Genomic DNA, 22657 nt, shown 5'->3' on the forward strand with positions numbered 1-22657 from the left:
GAATGTCCTCATATCCAAAGGTGTGCTGAGTTGGTAGTGTCAGTCTTTGATAGTCCTAACGAAGCTGGGTTCATTGCTCGTTGTGGCGCGTTGTGAGAACTACTGAGAGAATTTTAATGTGAAGTCTTACTTTTTAAATTGTATGTTTTAAATTGTATGTTTTAAAGAGAACTACTGAGAGTATTTTAATGTGAAGTCCGGAAAGGGGAGTTCAGTTCCTTGCTGATTCATTGCACCGCACTTTACCGAGCCCTGCTCGGCCAGCAGAACACCACTTCCGCCGATTAGCGGTCTAGTGGTTTATGGGGGAGGATATAAGGAAGACGCTGTCCCGCCCGCGCAGCCTTTGATAGTCCTAACGAAGCTGGGTTCATTGCTCGTTGTGGCGCGTTGTGAGAACTACTGAGAGAATTTTAATGTGAAGTCTTACTTTTTAAATTGTATGTTTTAAATTGTATGTTTTAAAGAGAACTACTGAGAGTATTTTAATGTGAAGTCCGGAAAGGGGAGTTCAGTTCCTTGCTGATTCATTGCACCGCACTTTACCGAGCCCTGCTCGGCCAGCAGAACACCACTTCCGCCGATTAGCGGTCTAGTGGTTTATGGGGGAGGATATAAGGAAGACGCTGTCCCGCCCGCGCAGCCTTTGATAGTCCTAACGAAGCTGGGTTCATTGCTCGTTGTGGCGCGTTGTGAGAACTACTGAGAGAATTTTAATGTGAAGTCTTACTTTTTAAATTGTATGTTTTAAATTGTATGTTTTAAAGAGAACTACTGAGAGTATTTTAATGTGAAGTCCGGAAAGGGGAGTTCAGTTCCTTGCTGATTCATTGCACCGCACTTTACCGAGCCCTGCTCGGCCAGCAGAACACCACTTCCGCCGATTAGCGGTCTAGTGGTTTATGGGGGAGGATATAAGGAAGACGCTGTCCCGCCCGCGCAGCCTTTGATAGTCCTAACGAAGCTGGGTTCATTGCTCGTTGTGGCGCGTTGTGAGAACTACTGAGAGAATTTTAATGTGAAGTCTTACTTTTTAAATTGTATGTTTTAAATTGTATGTTTTAAAGAGAACTACTGAGAGTATTTTAATGTGAAGTCCGGAAAGGGGAGTTCAGTTCCTTGCTGATTCATTGCACCGCACTTTACCGAGCCCTGCTCGGCCAGCAGAACACCACTTCCGCCGATTAGCGGTCTAGTGGTTTATGGGGGAGGATATAAGGAAGACGCTGTCCCGCCCGCGCAGCCTTTGATAGTCCTAACGAAGCTGGGTTCATTGCTCGTTGTGGCGCGTTGTGAGAACTACTGAGAGAATTTTAATGTGAAGTCTTACTTTTTAAATTGTATGTTTTAAATTGTATGTTTTAAAGAGAACTACTGAGAGTATTTTAATGTGAAGTCCGGAAAGGGGAGTTCAGTTCCTTGCTGATTCATTGCACCGCACTTTACCGAGCCCTGCTCGGCCAGCAGAACACCACTTCCGCCGATTAGCGGTCTAGTGGTTTATGGGGGAGGATATAAGGAAGACGCTGTCCCGCCTGCGCAGCGGACGTGCGCAGCGGGCGCGCCGCGGGCGCGCCGAAGGCGCGCTGAAGGCAAGCCCGTCTGCGCCCGTCCGCGCCGAGGCCGGGCCTAGGGCCGGTCTCCCTGGCTCTTTGCCACCGGATGTAAGGTACTCCTATACTGGTAGGGAATTGCAGCGGTGGAATCATAAAGACAAAGGTCTACAGTGTCACAAGTTGCTCCCGGGTTCCATCTATGATGCAAATGTTGCGGTCTATGGAAGATGTGGTTCCCTTATATGTAGGTCGTGTCTGGTTCAGCTCCCAGTTATTCTTAATCTCCCTACTCAAGACAGGGAACCGGTCCTTGAAGTTTCCAAAGCTGCCGCTACGGACATTAACTTAAATTGCGTCCTATTTAATGCGAGATCGCTTGTTAAACATTCAGTGGAATGCGCTCTCTTTTTGGAAAACAATAATGTTAAACTTGCTTTTATAACTGAGACCTGGCTGGATAGCACTTCAGGTCCTGACTTGGTGAAGGCAACTCCCTCCGGTTATTGCTGCTACTCTCACGATCGTACTCATAAAAAGGGCGGAGGGCTCGCAGTCATATATCACGATTCTCTGACTCCACATTTCGTACCTATGCATGATCAAGGCTGCGAAGCCCTGTCTTTCAATATTGTATCAGCTCACTATAAACCCTTTAAAGGGATTCTAATATACCGCCCTCCAGGAAGCAAGACTGATTTTCTCAATTCTTTTAATATACTAATAGAAGAAGCTCTGTGTCAACAAACTTTTGTTATATTAGGAGACTTTAACTTCCATTTGGAAAAATTGGAGGACCCCGATACTGCCAGACTTAATAGTATTATGGCAGTAGGTGGCCTGGAACAATTGGTCTCCGTCCCTACCCACATAAAAGGTCATACCCTGGATGGGATCTTTTCTAACAGTTGTGACCTGGTCAATATTTCGGTTCACCCGATTTCCTGGTCCGACCATTCTACAATCTCGTTTCAACTCAAACACGATATGAAGGGTCCCTTAGGTTTAACGGAGAAGAAGGAGATCACTACCAGAGCCTGGGGGAAAGTCAATGTTACACATCTTAAAACTGCCCTCAGGGAAAATATGCCCATAGACGCACCTGATCCCGAAGTAGCCACTCGCTTGTTCAACAATTGGCTGGACAAGGCGTGCCTACTCGCAGCCCCCCCAAGAAAATGGATACCGAGAAGGGTCACACCTACGGCCCCTTGGTACTCAGATGAGCTCAGAGATAAGAAACTACTATGCAAAAAGGCTGAAAGACAGTGGCGTAAAAACTATTTAACGGATGATAAAACAGACCTAAAATCAGTGACTGCGATGTATAAATCTTCCCTTCTGTTAGCCAAGAGGGAGTACTTTTCACTTCTAATCACTAAAGCCAAATCTGATTCGAAGGAGCTTTTTAAAACAGTCATCAGACTTTCTAACCCTAGGACGCCCAGCGGTCCAGTCGCACCAGACTTTTGCAACACGGTTGCCGATTTTTTTAAAACAAAAGTAGAAACTATTTTTTCTTCTCTGTCTGACCAGGTTAATAAAAAGCATTCGGACTTCACTTTGAAGGCTCCTTCTCTCCCGGTCAGTACCCTGGATCAGTTCTCCCCTCTTAATTCAGAAGAAACAATGAATCTCATGAATAATATAAAATCAGGCTCCCCCAATTACCCCTGTCCTATAGGGATTATTAAACAGATCGCAGATATAACTTGTAGCGTTATAACCCCCCTTTTTAACAACATATTCTGTACCGCTACTTTTCCTAGCCCCTGGAAAAAGGCCTCTGTGCTCCCTCTCCTTAAGAAACAATCTCTAGACCCTAATGATCCAGCTAACTATCGCCCTATCTCCAGACTGCCCCTACCAGCCAAAATGCTTGAAAAAGCCATGAATAAACAACTCAGCGATTTCCTCCTATTGAACGATTCTTTGGATCACTCGCAATATGGCTTCAGATCTCACCACAGTACCGAGCTTGCCCTTATTAAATCTACTGAGGAGATCAGAGAAGCTCTGGACAAAGGCAGTAGCGCGTTGCTCGTCCTTTTGGACCTATCCGCGGCCTTTGACACCGTGCATCATAAAGTATTGCTCAATCGGTTGTCAGAGATCGGGATATCAGGACAAGCCTGGAAGTTGCTTGATTCCTTTTTAAAGGACAGACATCAAACAGTCGAAATAAATGGAGCCACATCTGAACCATTCTCTCTGCCTTGCGGGGTGCCGCAGGGCTCCTCCTTGAGCCCCACTCTTTTTAATATCTACGTGGCACCCCTGGCCGGCATCATCAGATCGTTTGGGTTCCAACTTACCTCCTACGCAGACGACACGCAAATTGTGCTGTCTGTGAGGGAGGGAGCTGAAAAGGAAACTGGATTTCGCTTCTCACAATGTATGCTTTCCATCTCCAGCTGGATGTCGGCTAATTGCCTTAAGCTTAATTCAGCTAAGACAGAGGTGGTGAGGTTTGGCAATAATCCTCGCATGTGGACACCTGATTGGTGGCCAGACTCACTGGGTCACTGCCCTGTGCCGTGTAAGAAAGCCAAAAACCTGGGAGTGGTAATCGATGACAAACTCTGTATGGGGGACCAGGTGAGCAGGGTCACCTCTGGTAGCGCTATGGTACTCAGAATGATCAAAAAAATCAGGCCATATCTTTCTGAGGGTTGTCTCCGCACAGTGGTGACCGCACTCATTTTGTCCCGTCTTGACTATTGCAATAGTCTTTATGTTAACATGCAGTCACAACATCTACACAGACTGCAGGTTATTCAAAATGCAGCTGTTAGACTTCTGACCCTGACCCCCAGATGTGTGTCAGCTAAAAGAGATCTTAAGACACTGCATTGGCTCCCGATCCATCTGCGAGCCAGGTTCAAGGCTTCGTGTATAGTGTTCAGAGCCTTGAACGGGACAGGTCCGGAGTTTCTCAAAGACAAGTTTTCCTGGTACACTCCTTGCAGAATGCTCAGATCTACCGGAGCTAAGCTAGTGAACACTCCTTCCATCAAAAAGGTTAACTGGGGAGGTAGGAGCTTTGTTTATGGAGCCTCTAAAATCTGGAATGAGCTGCCTCTGAAGCTGAGATTGGCATCAGATCTTAGCTCCTTTAGGAAAGATCTTAAGACCTGGTTCTTCTCCCAGTTTTAGTTTCTCTCTTTAGTGCAGGCTATCATGTGCTCAGCGCCAGGACACCGCAAGGTAATCGCGCGCTTTATAAACCTCAGTAACATAACATAACATAACATAACAGTCGTCCAGTACTTATATCCAGTTTTGCCTTTGAAGGGGTGGAGACTTCAAAGCAAGACATTTGAAGTGCACAGGGTCCCTGCCTTTCCTGTCCTGGCTTCAGACCCACCACAGGGTGTATTTGCAGCTCTTTATTTAGGGACAGGCATAGCCCATTTAGGTGTAAGTGTGAGCTCCTCCCTCCCATCTCACCCAGGATTACCAACCAGAATGTTAATGGCCCATCAGAATGTGGTTGGGCCATCCAGGACAGCTAAGACCACCATGTGTGTAGCTGTCTAGAGAAAATGCATAAAGCCCCTCTGTCACCTGCTACATATGTGTATTCGGAGACAGGCCGAGGCACAGAATGGTTTTAGGGAGTGAGCGCAATTACTTTAATGCTGGTAAGCAACGGTAAAGCACACAGATTCCTAATACCAACCACAAACAAATCCATCAACAATATGAGAGATAGAGGCAAAATGTTTGAGGGTAAACCACTCCAAGGCTGCCAGTTCTAAAACTAATTAGCTTTCTGACAACTCCGATAGGTAACTGTTAATTACCTAAAAGATAATTTTCATTAGTAGTCATTAAAGTACAAATTTACCATATAATTGGATTTTAATAAACATTAAAAATAGTTTTTTGTTGTTTCTCTAACGATTTTCATTCCAGAGAAATAGTGTTAGCATTTTAATCTCAAAGCTGGTATTCTACATAGGACAGCCATGTCTTCAACAGTGAACATAGCTTTTATGGCCTTTTTACTGTAGGGACATGGTAACATTCATTTTCACCATGTCCCACTTTTACATGCTATGCATGCAACCAAGGCTTACATAGGGGTGACTTACTTATCTTTAAAAAGGAGGTTTTTACCTGTTTTAAACCTGTTTTAAACAGATGCCACTGTAGGTTTTACACTGCTGCAATCAAGCTAAAATGGTAGACCTTAAGCTATGCTCTCCTTCGCCACACTAGTGAATGGCAAAATAAGTGCTGCAATCCACAGGTGACATTTTAACTTTCTATGCCATAAGAGCATTTTATATACCATATAGATATGGTTTTGTAAGAAAACTAAATAAGCCAATAAAGAATAGCCAGGTTCTACAAGTTTTAGGGGCCACAGCACATACTGTGGGTGGACACTGGAAAGCAATGCTCCAGTTTGGAGAGTATAAAATCCAACAATAAAATTCAGCCACAAATGGGGGTGACCACACAAAAGGGCATTTTTTCATAGTTGCCATTTGTTCAAATGTTATTGTGGGATGTATCAAGTTTCACTAACATTGGTTCACAAAAAAAATGCATAGTGTACTGAATGTTTAACACATTCTTAATTTGCAATTGAAAATTGTGTCTCCAAACCATAATTTCTAATCACTGATTGGCAATTCATATCTACTAGCCACTTAAAAATTGTTAATAGTCACTACATAATGAAAGCACACACTTAATTTACCATGAAATGAAAACAGGTGCTAACTATGTGCAGAGTGTAAAATATCCCCCAAAATGCAATGCAAACTTTCCTTATTGTCAGCTCTCTGTGAAGAAGAGAAGGCTTATGGTAGATATAGGTTCAGCAGGCAGGTGATTCTAAACCTGAGTGAGGCAGTCTGTTTTAGGCTTGCTCAGACAACACAGCAAAGCTATTCCTACATACATTCAGCTATTGTGTAGCCTACACCCCCTAGCACTTGGTAGTTAGCAGCATGTAGTAGCAATAGCTGAGGGAATGTCAAGGGTTCCTGGGAACATTTTATATATGTCTTATCCAAAGGCTCTCGCTGAGTTGTAGGCCACAAAGGTATAATTTTATAATATTTACAATTTCCAAAGATCATTGCATGTGTAGATAGAGCACATGTCCTCATTTCCCCCACACACAGGGTTCATTTCACAAAGGCAAACTTGGACGTTTGGTCTAAATTTAGATAAAATATCAACGTTTACGACTTTGGGATTTCACAAAGGGCATTCACAAGTACTGCCTTTATTCACGCACTTGGGCCATAGACTGAGTACAGTTACTGAAACCAATAAAGTCAAAACTGTCAAAACATACAGGTAATGTGTAAGGCCACATGCCTTATCAATGACCTAGGCATACATTTTCCAGGAAGCATATACAACTTTCTATATCGCTCATCATTGTGCACTGTATAACTGTCTCATTGTTTGACAAGTCTACATATTGCAATTAAATGTATAATGATATTGTAATGTTAAAAACGAACACCAGTAGATAATGAAACCGCGGTTAAATCCATGGACAGCGAGATATATTATTTACAGAGCCGCTTTTAAACAAACTGATCAATTATTTAAAGATCATTTGGTTTGCTGAAAGGGAGGTTTTGCCATCTGCAGTAATTGGGAGCTAGAATATTATGCGGCCACTTGTTTTATAATAATAGTCACATGGGCCACAATATAGCTATGTAATATAGCTATGAGAAAAGACATGTCTATGGAATCTATTAGTGAGTATTCTAACAATGAAGATGAATGAATATCCCGTTTGACTACCGTGCCCACAAATAACACATATATATGTACATAAATACATAAGTACATATGTACTCAAAACAAGTGTTTGGAAAGCTATGTAAAGATCCAAGCTACGAATGCATCATGTAAATGCAAGCCAAAGCCTTCAGCACCCTGGTATCTAAATACCTTCCAAACAATAACCGATTCCTCATCAGGCAGGAAAGAAAATGGGAGAAAAACAAAGTATGAGGAACTCTTGATACTGAACCCCCTCTGCTCAACACACATACAAAGCTCATCACATCAGCCAAAGCAAAGTACTATACAAACACTATCACTGAAGCCACCAACAGAAGCAGAACTCTGTTAATGATAATCAAGCACCATATCAATCCCCTGCTTGACCAACCTACTATTCACTACACAGAATAGTGCAATGCCATCAACTTCTTGGTTAGTGAAAATATCACCACATTGCCATAACTAAGCCTGTTTCAATGCTTATACCCACCCCTTCCAATGGAATCCTTCAAAGCCCTATATCTCTCAGCTCTTGCCGACATACTCAAGTCCCTCAAATCCACTACTTAGGCAGATGAGATTTTACCATCTTCCTTCATAAAAGCTCTTTCTGCAGAGCCTCACGTAAACCTAATTATCATTTGTTAGAAAGGGGGTTCTCCTGTTGGCAGAGGTTGATACCTTTGTCCAAATAGGGACCCTTGCTTCTAGTCAGGGTAAGGGGGATACACTTCTAAAAGAACCCCTGCTAACCCCCTTGGTAGCTTGGCACAAGCAGACAGTCTTATCTCAGAGGCAGTGTGTAAAGCATTTGTGAACACATACAGTAACACAGTGAAAACACTACAAATGGACACCACACCAATTTAGAAAAATAAGTAATCTTTATCTAAACCAAAACAAGACCAAACGACCAAAATACACAATACAGTATTAAAGAATAAGGCTTTCAAATGGTAGAAATTGTTCAGTACAATGCAAGTTGTAAATGCAACACTTTTCTCAAATGTACCTTAGATGTGTCACGCAAAGCTAACAAAATGGCCACAGGGAAGGTGATGCATCAGTTCCTTACACGCAGGGAAGGTGATGCGTTGGTTCCGTGCTTCGAGGGAGGTGACGCGTCGGTTTCTTAATGCGGCGCAGGGGAGGTGATGCGTCGGTTCCTTACAGGAGAGGAGGTGATGCTTTGTTTTCTTCTTGCATGGGGAGGTGATGCATCGGTTTCTTACTGCGTCTGCCAACGATGCAACTGTCTTGGTGCCTTGATGCGATGTGTCGATCCAGTACGATGCGTGGCTTCGTGCAGCCGCACAGCAGGCTTGCGTCGGGATCGGTGCGGGGATCTCGGACTTGGGAGATTGTTGCACCAGATCAGGTTGGAATTCCCAGCAAGGAAATTCAGGGAAACTGGTGGTGAAGTCTTTGTGTCCCTGAGCCTTCAGAACAGGAGGCGAGCTCAGTTTCAAGCCCTTGGAGATATTCCTCAAGATGACAAAGCAAACAGCAAAGTTCCTTTCTCCTTTCCTTGGCAGCAAACAGCCACTGTAGGCCAACCCCAGACATCAAATAGCACAGGAGCAGTATTCCTCCTCAGCTTATCCGGCTCTTCTCCTTGGCAAAGGTTCCTCTTGATATCCCAAAAGTGATCTAAAAGTCTTGACCCCTCTTTTTATACACCCAAATCCTTCGTTCTCAGGGTAAGATATGTTTATACGATGTTATAAACAATCTCCCCATTCTGCTCTATGGGAACAGATAGCCTTGCAATAGTGAAAAACGAAATTGGCAGTATTTCACTATCAGAACATGCCACACACGAATAACTGACAAAATATCACCTACCACTATATCGAGGGTCAAACATATTTTGACAAAAATATCGAAGTCAAGAATATCGACATCCTATCTACATCATGGTAAGTACAAAAATATAGTTTTTTTAATGTTAAAACAATAATGTAAAAAAAAGTAAATCATACACATTTTAAAAGAAACATAGTTAAACATATTTTAAAATGTTTAAAATGATAACTAATACATATAATGTAAAAATAAATTAAACATATAAGATATAAAATATATACTTACTAAATAACATTTATAAATAATTATTTTAATAACTTATACATTGTTAACTACATATACACACATACAACAATAATATAAATAAAAATATAAACAATGTATATAACAAATTAAAAAATTACAATATTTGTAAACTTTTTAAAATAAATTATACACTACTTTAACTAAAACAGAAGAGAAAATATTGGATAGCGGAGGGAACACAATTATTATTCCAACTCCAGAGAGTGCAACAGTAGGGAAAGTATTGGATAGCGTAAGGGTTAAAATTACTATTCCAGGGGGCGTGGCTTGGGCAAGATGGACGACCGGACCTAATCCGAGTCGGCTCCCGTGCCACCCTGATCTTACCCCGGTTGCAGAGCTGTTCCAGGGACCCAGGGCGGACCTACTTGCTACCGACCGCCCCAGCCAGCGACGGGGCACACGCCGCCATGGACCAGACCGGCTCTCGGGTCCTCTGAGGTGAGCACCGTCGGACGGGCGCGGCCGCGGCTGGACCCCGCAAGATGGCGGCCCCCATTGGCCATGAACGCGTTGCACGCAAGCTGCGGATGAGCCGGCGGAGATCGGAGCACGGCGGGCCGCCCTGCTCCCCTTTGGGTACCCCCGCTGTAGTCCGAGTGCGGCTTGGAGCGTCGAGGACCGATCATCTGCACGCCAGGGGCTTCTATTCAATAACGGACAACAACACAGCGGAGAACTTCATCATGGCGGCCCCCGATGCAGCGGCTGAGTTGGCGGCCCGCCGGCACACTGGCGGCGGGCTGTGAAGCGGGGTCCCTGATTGAATCCGTGTTGGCGACGCGGAAGCAGCTGGGGAGCGGTGCCGCCTTCGGAGCCCTTGCCCAGCGAGCTGGCTGGAAGAGATGCCCAGGACCATCGGGTGAGTGCGGCGTCTGCCCCTGCTGACCAAGGGAGACCCCATCTGGGCATACCTGGACCCCCCGCACTTGGTGCCTTCCACCGGGGGGCTGGTGGAGCCCCACCAGTGGGGGGCGCACACTTCCCGATGTGGGAGTGAGAGAGTGGCCCTGGCTCGGCGGTGGGGGCAGTGGAGGTGCCCTCCTTGCGAGATGCCCGGGAAAGCCACGGGGTCAGTGCAGTTGTGGCCACGGCTTTGGCGAGGGGGCCCAATGGCGGCTGACGCGCGGCCATGGAGTAACCTGGGGGCTGGGGTTCGGCTGGGGGCCCATCTGTGAACACCCCATTCCCTGCAGTGCAACCGCTATCGTCGCAGCGCCCGCCTGGAGAGCCCCGTGTGCCACCATGAGATAGTTGCGCTCCCACCGGGGGACACCCCCTTTCATTGGAAGAGTGCTGCGACCTGCCGGGGGGGGCCCTATGCCTGCCAAGAAGGGACACGCCAAACGAAACGCGACGGTGACCGCCTTCTTCGGCCCAGCGGATAGGGGACCTTCCGGGCCGCCGGCCGACTCCTCAGGGGCAATGGCTCTGACCAAGGAGGACCTCCTGGCCTCTCTGAAAGTCTTCAAGGCCGAACTACGGGAGGAGATCGGCCGGGATGTGCAGCGCTCCATCGATCAGCTGCGCTCCGATATCCAAGACAAACTGTCCGGCCTCCGGCAAGATGTCGATGCAGTGGGCACACGGGTGATGGATTTAGAGGCCCAACATCAGAACTTGGGCGGCAGGTCTGCAGACCACTCGAGACAGGCCGAGGACCTGGAAAACCGCGCCCGCCGCGATAACATCCGCGTGCGCCACCTGGAGGAGCGGGCAGAGGGCCCGGATCTTGAGGCGTTCCTGGAAGGCCTTTTCGCGGAGGTAGTGAAGCCACAAACTCTTAAAATCAAGCTCCACCGGGCACACAGGGTGGGCTTCCTGGCGCCTGGTGACAGACGACGCCCGAGGGACATCTTGGCTAAATTCCACTCCTATAAAGTCAAGGAGGCTGTCCTGGCGGCGGCTAGGTCATCCCCGGAGGTCTCATTTCAGGGTTTCACGTGTTCCTTGTTTCAGGATCTCTCCCTGGCCACGCTGGCGAGACGCCAATCCTTTAGGCCACTGACTACCAAGTTGAGAGCTGAACGTATCAGATACCGATGGACCTTCCCCTTTGGCCTTTCTTTCGAATACAAAAACAAGCAGCGGACTGTGGTGGACCTCGCGGCCGGCCGGGCACTGTTGGAGCTTTCCCCCTTGGGGGACGAGCAGGAGGGTGCTGGAGACACAGCAACCGGCGGCCTTGGGGCAACGGCGGGGGAGTGGGCCATGGCGGGTCGCTCCCCTGCCTGATGATTTCACGGGGGAGACCATCCTGAGGAGCACTTAAGTACAGAGGGGATCCTGGGTGCCTGCTGAAGACCCTATCAACTCCGCATGGTGGATGCGCTGAAGGGGGTTGATACCGGTAATGGGAGGGGGGTCACTCTGAGCGGCGGTTTACTCGATCCAGCATTGTTTGGGACCTGGGTTCAGCATTGGTGGATGTTTCCATCTTTCTTTTTCTTGTTTAGAATTCTGCAACCGGGGTGGGGGTGGGCGGGTTGTCACGGCCCTCCGAGACCTCTACTCCTCGATGGGATGGGATTTGGGGGTCTCTTGGATGTTCTTTTCTCTCTTTTCTTTCTTTCCTATCTACCTTTCTCTTTTTCTGTCATGGGGTGAGGGGGGAATTCCACGAGGGATGGAGGGAGACGGGGGGAGGGGGAAACGGGCCATGAGACATGATTGTGCCAGAGGATCGCTACCAGACCCACGATGGCTTTGACCATAGGTTCCTGGAATGTGCAAGGGCTTAACTACTCCCCCCAGAAATGCCAGAGGGTGCTGAAATACATATCCGACCACCACCTGGATGTGGTTGCCCTCCAAGAAACACACCTTAGCAAGGGGGATAAACATAGGCTCTGACATAGGTCATACCCACTCACATACAGTTCTTCAGCCACCACCAAGCATCGGGGTGTGATGTTGATGTTCCATGGCGGGGTGAAGTTCCAACCCTTAGATGTACTTTTACCACGATCTACGCACCGATCGCGGGCCAGGCGGGGTTTCTGGCCACCGTGTGCACTAAATTGGAGCAGTTTGCGGAGGGCTCGGTCATCTTGATGGGGGACTTTAATCTTGTATGGCATGCGGACCTTGACAGTTCTCGCGCGCAGAGGGCGGAATCGGGTTCCTTCTCCCCAGCTACCAAACAACGTTTTTCGGACCTGGGCTTATGCGATGCATGGCGCACACTGCACTCCTCCACAAAAGATTATACCCATTTTTCGCATGTCCATCAATCTTACTCCCGTCTGGATTACGTTTTCGTTAATCGCTTTCTGTCGGGCTCTCTGAGAGACGCGCGGATTCTCCCCCTATCTGTCTCTGACCATAGTCTAGTCGTGGTCACCATCCATTGGGATGGCCCACGAGATCGCCAACCCAAGTGGTACTTTCCCGCCTCTCTCACTAGAGACACTGTGCTGCGTAAGTCACTACGAGAGGCCATTGACGAATTCTTCGCTCTTAATGACGCAGAGGCAACTTCGGAGTTGACACGGTGGGATGCCTTTAAGGCGGTGATTCGGGGCAGGTGCATTGCCCTTAACTCTACGTTCAACCGTCAGAAAGCGGCGGAGCGTGAACGCTTGGAAGCAGAGCTAGTGGCGGCAGAGCAGGCGCATAAGGCCAAGCCCTCCCGCATTACCATGCAGCCCCTTACGGCTTTACGGGGTAAACTGAAGGCGATATACACCAACAGGGCCGAACATACTCTCTTGCGCCTGCGCCAAACATCGTATGCACAGGGGAACACAATTGGGAGGCATCTGGCCCGGCAGCTCCGCGTTAAACGGGATAAGGAATATATAGAGGGGATAAGAGACACTGGAGATACGGTCATACACTCCGAAAAGGGGAAGGCAGACTGTTTTCGATCTTTCTACAGCAAGCTGTATACTTCTGACTCTCTTGAGGCCTCACTGCAGACTGAATATTTGCAGGGTTTGACCCTCCCCAAGGTTTCAGCCTCCACCAATGCAGACCTCTGTGCCCCCATCTCACTAGAAGAAGTTACCAAAGCTATTATGGCGCTCAAACTTAACAAAGCACCGGGGCCTGATGGCTTCACGGCCGTCTTTTACCGCACTTTCGCGCCTGATCTGGCTCCGCGCCTACAGTCTCTTTTTAACGCCATAGCCGCCCAGGGAGTGGTTTCGCCTTCTATGGCAGAGGCCGTCATTACAGTCATCCCGAAACCGGAAAAACGTAAAAATCAATGCTCCTCCTACCGCCCGATCGCGCTGTTGAACTTAGACGCAAAACTATACTCCGCTATCCTGGCCGCCGGGCTCAATCCCCTTATGGCAGCACTGATTCACCCCGATCAATCGGGCTTCATTCCAGGGAGACAAACACATGATAACACACGCCGTATAGTACATCTGATGGAAAAAACCTCCAAAAGGCGCATACCGGCTCTCCTGGTCGGTCTGGATGCTGAAAAAGCATTCGACCGGGTGGACTGGGGATTCTTATTCTCCACTATGCGACAGATGGGCTTTGCAGATGCATTCATTGCAATGATTCAGGCCAACTATCGGATTCCTACCTCGCGAGTCCAGGTCAATGGGACATGTTTGGCACCTTTTACCCTTTCTAGAGGCACGAGGCAGGGATGCCCCCTATCCCCCCTTTTGTTTGCCCTGAGCATCGAACCACTAGCGCTGGCCGTACGCCACAATCCACATATATCGGGTATTCCGTTTGCGGGGGAGTAACACAAGATATCCCTTTTCGCGGACGACGTTCTCCTCTCCCTCACTCGCCCTGCCACGTCACTCCCGACCCTGCACACAGAGCTGCAGCGCTTCGAACGGGTAGCGGGATTCAAGATCAACTTAGACAAATCCTATATTCTCAACCTTACGATACCCACGGAGGAGCTCCCGCGGCTGCAGCAGTGCACGACTTTCCGGTGGGAGACTGACTCACTCCAATATTTGGGTGTTCGACTTACGCCGTCGGTGGAGGATCTACATAGGGCTAACTTCCCCCCCCTTCTTGCTCACATTAAGGCTGATCTGGCGCGCTGGTAACCATTGTTTATCTCTTGGCTGGGGCGCATGCACTCGCTTAAAATGAGGGTCCTGCCGAAGCTGCTCCACTTATTTCAGGCCCTCCCCATTGAGGTCCCTCTCTCATTCTTCTCGACCATGCGCTCTCTCTGTTCCCGTTACATTTGGCAGGGGGGGAGAGCCCGCCTTTCGTATTCTATGTTACGGAGGCCCCGCTCTGCGGGCGGTGCGGGCCTTCCTGACTTCCACCTCTATTACAAGGCGGCGCAGCTGCGTGTGCTCATTGAATGGTCCAAAAGGGAGTCCGATAAACATTGGTTACATATGGATAGGTCGATTGCGGGACGGACGATCTGGGATCTGGTCTGGCGCCCTAAACAAGATAGGCCAGCTAACACGTACATTAGTACGCCTACTAGAACGACGTTACGAGTCTGGGACACTCTATCCCAGGACGATCGATGGACCACTTTTCCTTACCCTCATACCCCCATCCACGGGCACGCGGCCATCCCGCCGGCGTTCATCAGGGGGCCTTTCACTGCTTGGGAGGAGGGCGGGTGCTTAATGGTTGGGCATCTACTTAGAGGTTCTCGGTTGATGTCGTTCTCTGAATATCGGACTGACTTTAGCCTTCCGCAAACTGAACACTATAGATATCTCCAATTACGTCACTGGCTCCAGTCGTCTGCCATGCAGATGGCGATCACTAGGCCCCAGACCCCGTTTGAAAAATGTATACGATCTACCACTACCATGAAGGGGGCAATTTCTTTCCTATACGGTCATCTTCTGGCCACGGTGGTCTCGCCGACCCCACGTTTCCAGGCTACATGGGAAGAGGTGGTGAATAGGCCGATTGAGGAGCGGGAATGGGAGGCGCTATGGTCCGACATCACCAAACACAACTACTCAATAGAATTAAGGGAAGCACACACAAAAGTGATGGTCGATTGGTACCTATACCCAGCTAAACTGAGGCGCATCTTCCTGGGCACCTCTGATCGCTGCTGGAGAGGGTGCGGGTTACTGGGAGACTTTCAGCACATCTGGTGGGCCTGTCCGAATATTCGCCCTTTTTGGGAACAGATACTGGCGCAAATCAAGACTATGTTGGGCTACCCGATCCCCACCTCTATTGAGACCGCGCTGTTGGGCCTTCGAGACCCCTCCTTGCGCTACCAGACCAGAGCAGATAAGGCCATTATGTGGCTTTGCTTGGGGGCGGCGAAGATGGCTATCGCTGCCAACTGGAAGAAACAGGTGGCTCCCACGGCCTCGATGTGGCACTCCCGCCTTTGGAGGCTTCTAAGTCTGGAGAGAATGGCGGATATCTTTAGAGATGACTATGCTGCTTTCGAACTTAACTGGGGCCCGCTGGTGACATTCCTCTCTCGGGGTTTGCTGGCGGCTGTCTGCCCACCACAGGTTAGGGGGCTGCAGCTATTCCAATTGTAGCCTACTGAAATCGCCACTAGTGGGACCCCCCTGGTAGTCCTTTTCAGGGTCACGGCGCAGCCTGGATGGGGCCTTACCCGGATCCCCACCCTTGATGGCTCTGCCTCCGGCCCTGGATCTCCGGATTTCCTCCTTGAGACTCTCCTCTTTCTCTCTCTCTCTATTGCTCTCGCCTTTCTTTCTGTTCTTTCTCTCTTTTTCCCAAGGGGGGGGTGGGGGGTGGGAGGGGGAGGGTTTGTGGGGAGTTGGGTTTTCTATAAAACAAGTTTGATATTCCATGGCACAGAGGCTACGGCTTGAATGGACTCTTATTCTCTACATAGACTGCGGACACCGGACTATTGGACTATAGGTTGGGCACGTGGGGGATACCCAGGGCATAGTTTCAAGGCCTGCTTCGCCTCATATTTCGCACTACTGTACCCCTATTTTAGCATACATTATTGTTGGTGAAGCCTGCCCTTTCTACGTCCGGGTCTGGGACTGTCCCTTTCGCTCTCCTATTCCTCGCTTGCCGGTCCGTTCTGTGATATTACATATGTCATGACCTGTATTGTCGTTTTGTTGCTAATAAATACAACTTTGACAAAAAAAAAATTACTATTCCAACTCCAGAAAGTGCCACAGTAGTGAAAGTGTTGCATAGCGTATGGGTAAAAATTACAATTCCCACTCCAGTGAGTGCAACAGTAAGAAAAGTGTTGGATAGCGTAGGGATTAAAATTACTATTCCCACTCCAGAGAGTGCAACAGTAGGGAAAGTGTTGGATAGCGTAGGGGTAAAATTGACTATTCCGACCCCAGTGAGTGCAACAGTAGGGAAAGTGTTGGATAGCGAATAGGTAAATATTACTATTCCCACTCCAATAAGATGCAACAGTAGGGAAAGTGTTGGATAGCATAGGGGTTAAAATTACTATGCCCACTCCAGAGAGTGCAGCAGTAGGGAAAGTGTTGGATAGCGAAGTGATAGTAATTACTAGTCCCACTCCAGAGAGTGTACCAGTAGAGAAAGTGTTGGATAGCGTAGGGGTAACATTTAATATTCCCACTCCAATAAGTGCAACAGTAAGAAAAGTGTTGGATAGCGGAGGGATTAAAATTACTATTCCCACTCCAGAGAGTGCAACAGTAGGGAAAGTGTTGGATAGCGTAGGGGTAAAAATTACTATTGCCACTCCAGTGAGTGCACCAGTAGGGAAAGTGTTGGATAGCGAATAGGTAAAAATTACTATTTCCACTCCAATAAGATGCAACAGTAGGGAAAGTGTTGGATAGCGTAGGGGTTAAAATTACTATTCCTTCTCCGGAGAGTGCAGCAGTAGGGAAAGTGTTGGATTGCAAAGTGATAATAATTACTATTACCACTCCAGAGAGTTCAAAAGTAGGGAAAGTGTTGAATAGCGTAGGGGTTAAATTTACTATTCCCACTCCATTGAGTGCAACAGTAGGGAAAGTGTTGGATAGCGAAGTGATAATAATTACTATAACCACACCAGAGAGTGCAAAAGTAGGGAAAGTGTTGGATAGCGTGGGGGTTAAAATTACTATTCCCACTCCAGAGGGTGCAGCAGTAGGGAAAGTGTTGGATAGCGAAGTGATAATAATTACTATTACCACACAAGAGAGTGCAAAAGTAGGGAAAGTGTTGGATAGCGTAGGGGTAAAAATTACTATTCCCACTTCAGAGAGTATAACTGTAGGGAAAGTGTTGGATAGCAGAGGGTTAAAATTAACATGCTTATCAATTTTTTTTTTTTATTATTAAATAATAAATTAATAATTAATTAACAATAAATAATTATGAATACCTATAAATTAAAATAATAATTACTTTAATAACATTAAATTACTTCCTACATTATTTCCCTTTATACCCACACCCCGCTCCTAAGAAAAATAACACAATTAATACAATAAACACTTATTCAGTTAATACAAATTCATTACCAATTATTCATTTATTAACAATAAATGAATTATCAAAACCAATAAAGAAAATTAACAATTACTTCATTATAATAAATTACTACACAACCTATTCCCCTATGAACACACAACCTGCTCCTAAGCTAAATTAACACAATTAATATATGTATCAATTAATCAATTAATACAAATTAATTACCAATGAACAATTAAATAACAACAAATTAATTATCAATACCCAAAAATTAAAATTAATAGTTACTTTATTATAAATAAATTACTTCCCACCCTATTCCCCTAGTATAAACCCACAACCCGCTACGGAACTAAAACACAAAAGTTAATTAAAAATAATTAATAATTTCTGAAAATTATTATTTCATTTACTATAATTTAATTACTTCCCACCCTATTCCCCTAGAAACCCACAACCTGCTACGGTACTAAAACACAACATTTACTTTTAAAAAAAATTACTAACTTCTAAAAAAGTATTACATATAATTTTAAAAAAATACAAAACATAACAAAAAATGTGGAGCACATACATATAAAATACTTACTAAAATACATAACACTAATATAAACATCGATAATATTAAGAAGAATATTTTTGCAAATTATATTACTAACTTCGATATTAACAAAAACGATATTTCTTACCTTCAGGTCGATATTCTCGTCACCGATATTCTGATGTCGATATTCTGTCCCTGTGATGTTTACAACTCAATATTTCTGTAGGTCAGAAAAAAAACTTGCTATTATATCTGTGCACCGTACACACATCAGGGGATGTCCTACCTTTCACATACAATGCACACTGCCCACAGGGGTACATTGGGCCTACCTTAGGGGTGACTAATATGTAGAAAAGGGAAGGCTTAGGGACTGACAAGTGTGTGCACTTGCTAAGTCGACATGGCAGTCCCAGACTGCATACAGGCTCTGCAATGGCATGTCTCAGTCACATTTTAATAGCTGCTTCTGTGGGTGGCACAATCAGTTCTGTAAGCCCACCAGCAGTATTTGATTACTGTACTAGGGTCAGACAAGTAAATCAAATAAGCCAATCATGGAATCACTAATCCATAACAATACTTTATAAAAAGGGAGCACTTGCACTTTGGCACTAAACAGCAGTGGCAAGGTGCCCAAATTATCTAGACCAGTAAAAATGGAGTCCAACACACAGCAAAACACAAGAAGTAGAGGAAAAAAAATGGAAGGGAGACCCACGCCAATGATGCCAGGTCTAACACCATTGTCAATGACTCCTTCCCTAAAGGCATCTTTCCAGATGCTCTCAAAATAAGCCAATTAATCTCATTGCTAAAGAAACCTACACTAGACTCTGATGACCTTGCCAACTAATGGACCATCACTCACCTACCATTTATCCACTGACTGACTGACTGACTGAGGGTATTTGTAGAGCGTACTTATGCCGAGGCGTCTTGGCGCTAGGTGGCAAGATCTGAGGGTTGCACCGAGGTTAGCCTTGTGTGAAGAGCCTGGTTTTTATAGCCTTCCTGAAGATGGATCGTGAAGGCAAAAAGTCGGAGCGAGACAGGGAGGGAGCTCCATAGTTTAGCCGCCAAGAATGAAAAGCGTTTGCCTCCCCAACTAAATCTCTTCGTCTTGGGAGGAAGGACCAGCCCGGCGTCCAAGGACCGTAGACAATGCGACGGGATGTAGCGGGGGAATAATGATTGAACATCTTCAGCCCCGCCTCCGTAGAGGGCTTTGTGTACAAGGCAAAGGGCCTTGAACTCCACCCGTCGTCTCACCTGAAGCCAGTGAGGTAGTTTAATGCTGGCTGAGGTGGAGTGTTTAGGAAGCCCTTACAAAACTCGGGCTGCAGCATTTTGAAGTGACTGGAGTTTGTTAAGCTGTTTCACCCCCGCACCCAAATAGAGTGCATTGCAACAGTCTATCCTTGACAGAATAAGGGCGCCAGCCACTGTTTTCCCGAGGGAAAGCGGGATGATTGGGAGAATTTTGCGCAATATCTTGAGTGTTAAAAAGCAGGCAGAGACCACTTGGTTGATTTGGGGGGCACAGGTGAGACCCTTATCGATAAGAAAACCTAGATTTCTGGCCTTGGTGACCGGCGATGGACAGGTACCGGCTTCAGGAGGCCACCAACATTGGTTCCAGATAGAAGGTTTCTTAACAAACTCGAGGATATCAGTTTTTTCGGTGTTAAGCTTTAAGAAGTTGACCATCATCCATGACATTACGGAGGAAAGGCAGTCACGGAACCGCTCAGCTGACATACTGTCATTTTGAGTACCAGGCCATGACTCTTGATCAATCTGGCCAGAGGTGTACGTAGATGTTGAAGAGGGTGGGCGAAAGTGCCGAACCCTGGGGGACTCCGCCCGGGAGGGAGAACCGTTCCGATTTCAGACCTTCCCAGTGAATTAATTGTTCTCTGGAGTCGAGTAAGGAAGTGATAGCACATCTTTTTATGAAAGTGGTTTTTGCATAATGTGTTTAGAAGCCGCTCTTTTAGAAGTGGCTTGGTTTTTGTGCTCTAACATTTCTGTGTGTCTTTGCCTGGTTTGAGGATTGACTGTCTGGATTTGAAAGTGATAGGATCTGAGGAATGTCTTGACCCAGGGGAGAAAGTGAGACAGCAACAGGCTGACCTGCATCTGGAATGTCGGGGAAGGAGTAGCCCCTGGAGGTGAACAGGCCTGGGTTGCTGCTATAAAACAATTGTCCCATCTCCTGCTGAGTGAATGAGAATCTAGACCCCCATTAATCAAAGGAAGAAGGTGTCACTGGTAGAGAGGCACCCAGAACTGGTTTGAACAGGGGTCAGTGCCCCCTGATAACAAAGACTTCAAAGCCATTGAGGGGTATAACTATGAGAGCTGAAGCCCCTGAACTTTGGAGAATGGCTTGATCGAGATTGACCAAGCCTGGAGCTACTTCGTGGTCAAGAGGAACCTTTGCCAAGGAAGAAACATCTGAAGAGACGGAAGGAAATGACTGACACTTGCTGTGTGTTCTGGGGCTTGCATGCAGTTTGCTGTTTTAACCAAGGAAAGGCTGAAGGGACTTTGCTGTGTGCTGTGTCCCCCTGCTTGAAAGGAATTTGCAGTGCTGTATCCTGAAGTAACTTATCCCTAAGGGCCTGAGGTGAGCTGGCTCCCTGTTGCGGAAATTCAGGAACAAAAAAGTTTCCAGGAGTGTCTCAGCGGTGCTGTGTGCGTGTGCTTTTTGCATCCTGAGGCCCTCGTAAGCAGTGCCTTGTGATCGTGGCACCTCTAGTCCAAGCGAGGATCAGCAACGCTGTGTGCATGTGCTTTTTGCAGCCTGAAGCCTTTGTGAGGATTGTCCAGTTATCGTGTGCACCGGAATCCAAGTGAGTCTCATCGACGCTGTGTGTATGTGCTTTGTGCAGCGTGAGACCTTCGTGAGGATTTCCTTGTTAGCGTGCACACCCGGAATCCAAGTGAGTCTCATCGACGCTGTGTGTATTTGCTTTGTGCAGCGTAAGAACTTATTGAGGATTGCCTTGTTATCGTGCACCCGGAGTCCAATTGAGTTTCATCGACGCTGTGTGCGTATGCTTTGTGCAGCGTGTGACCTTCGTGTGGAGTGCCCAGTGATCATGCACCCGAAGCTCCAGGGAGTCTCAGCGATGCTGGGTGCGTGTGCCCTGTGGCAGCCTTAGATCTTCATAGTAATAGTGGCCCGAACCGGCAGCCTCAGAGTCGACGGCCAAAGCCCGCCTTTGCCAATTCGCAAAGATTTTATCGGAGGCCCAAGAAGTTGGACGAGGAGAGGAGAGTGAGTTTGCACCCCCATGTAATGTGTGTCGACTCCTGGGGCGGGGTGCGGGCTCAGAGGGAGACGCTCTCGGCCTCTCTCTCAGTCCAGTAGCGCCTGTATTGCCAAGGCAGTGGCAGTAACGGGGCCGAAGTGCAGAGCTGCACTTTTTGGTACACCATACCTGTGTTGGGGGCAACTGTTGACAGAGGCTGACTGCGAGTCAGAAGGAGTGGCGGAGAGACCGCTTAAGGCACCGTGATCGGTGCCGTAGTGTATTACGCATTATCTTATTTATGCATAACGGAGTACCTGATTGTTGTATTATACATTGCATCATTTCTACATAACAGAGTACTTGAATAGTGTATTACGCATTGCATTATTCCTTCATAACAAACTACCTGATTAGTGTATTACACATTGCATCATTTCTGCATAGCAAACTACCTGATTGTCTTATGACGTATTGCATTGTTTCTGAGTAACGAACAACCTGATTAGTGTATTACGCATTGCATTATTCCTGCTTAACGAACTACCTGATTAATGTATTACGCATTGCTTTATTTCTGCATATCGACGTACCTGGTAGGTATATTACGCATTGCATTATTTTTACATTGCAAAGTGCCTGATTGTTGCGTTACGCATTGCATTATTTTTACAATGCAAAGTGCCTGATTGTTGCGTTATGCACTGCATTATTTTTACATTGCAAAAGTGCCTGATTCTAGCATTCCGAACTGCATAACATAGTATTAGGAATGCAGTGGAATGTTTAGAAGTGCTCATTAATATCGTCAGAACTTACGAGGGCTGGCTGGCCTAACAACCAGCCAGGAGAAATATTACACATACCCATATGTTGGATTTATATTGTTTGGTCTTATCGTATATCTTTTTAATATAAAATGTATACTGGTTTTTATAATACTCATGTGGAGTCTATTAGTGGTGTCATCAGTGGGTTGCTGTGAGCGTGGTTGCAAATACTTTACACATTTGCCATGAAGATAAGCCTGGCTGCTCTTGCCAAGCTACCAA

This window comes from Triturus cristatus, chromosome 4_1 (genome assembly GCF_964204655.1).
Source record: "Triturus cristatus chromosome 4_1, aTriCri1.1, whole genome shotgun sequence".
Taxonomy (NCBI): Eukaryota; Metazoa; Chordata; class Amphibia; order Caudata; family Salamandridae; genus Triturus; species Triturus cristatus.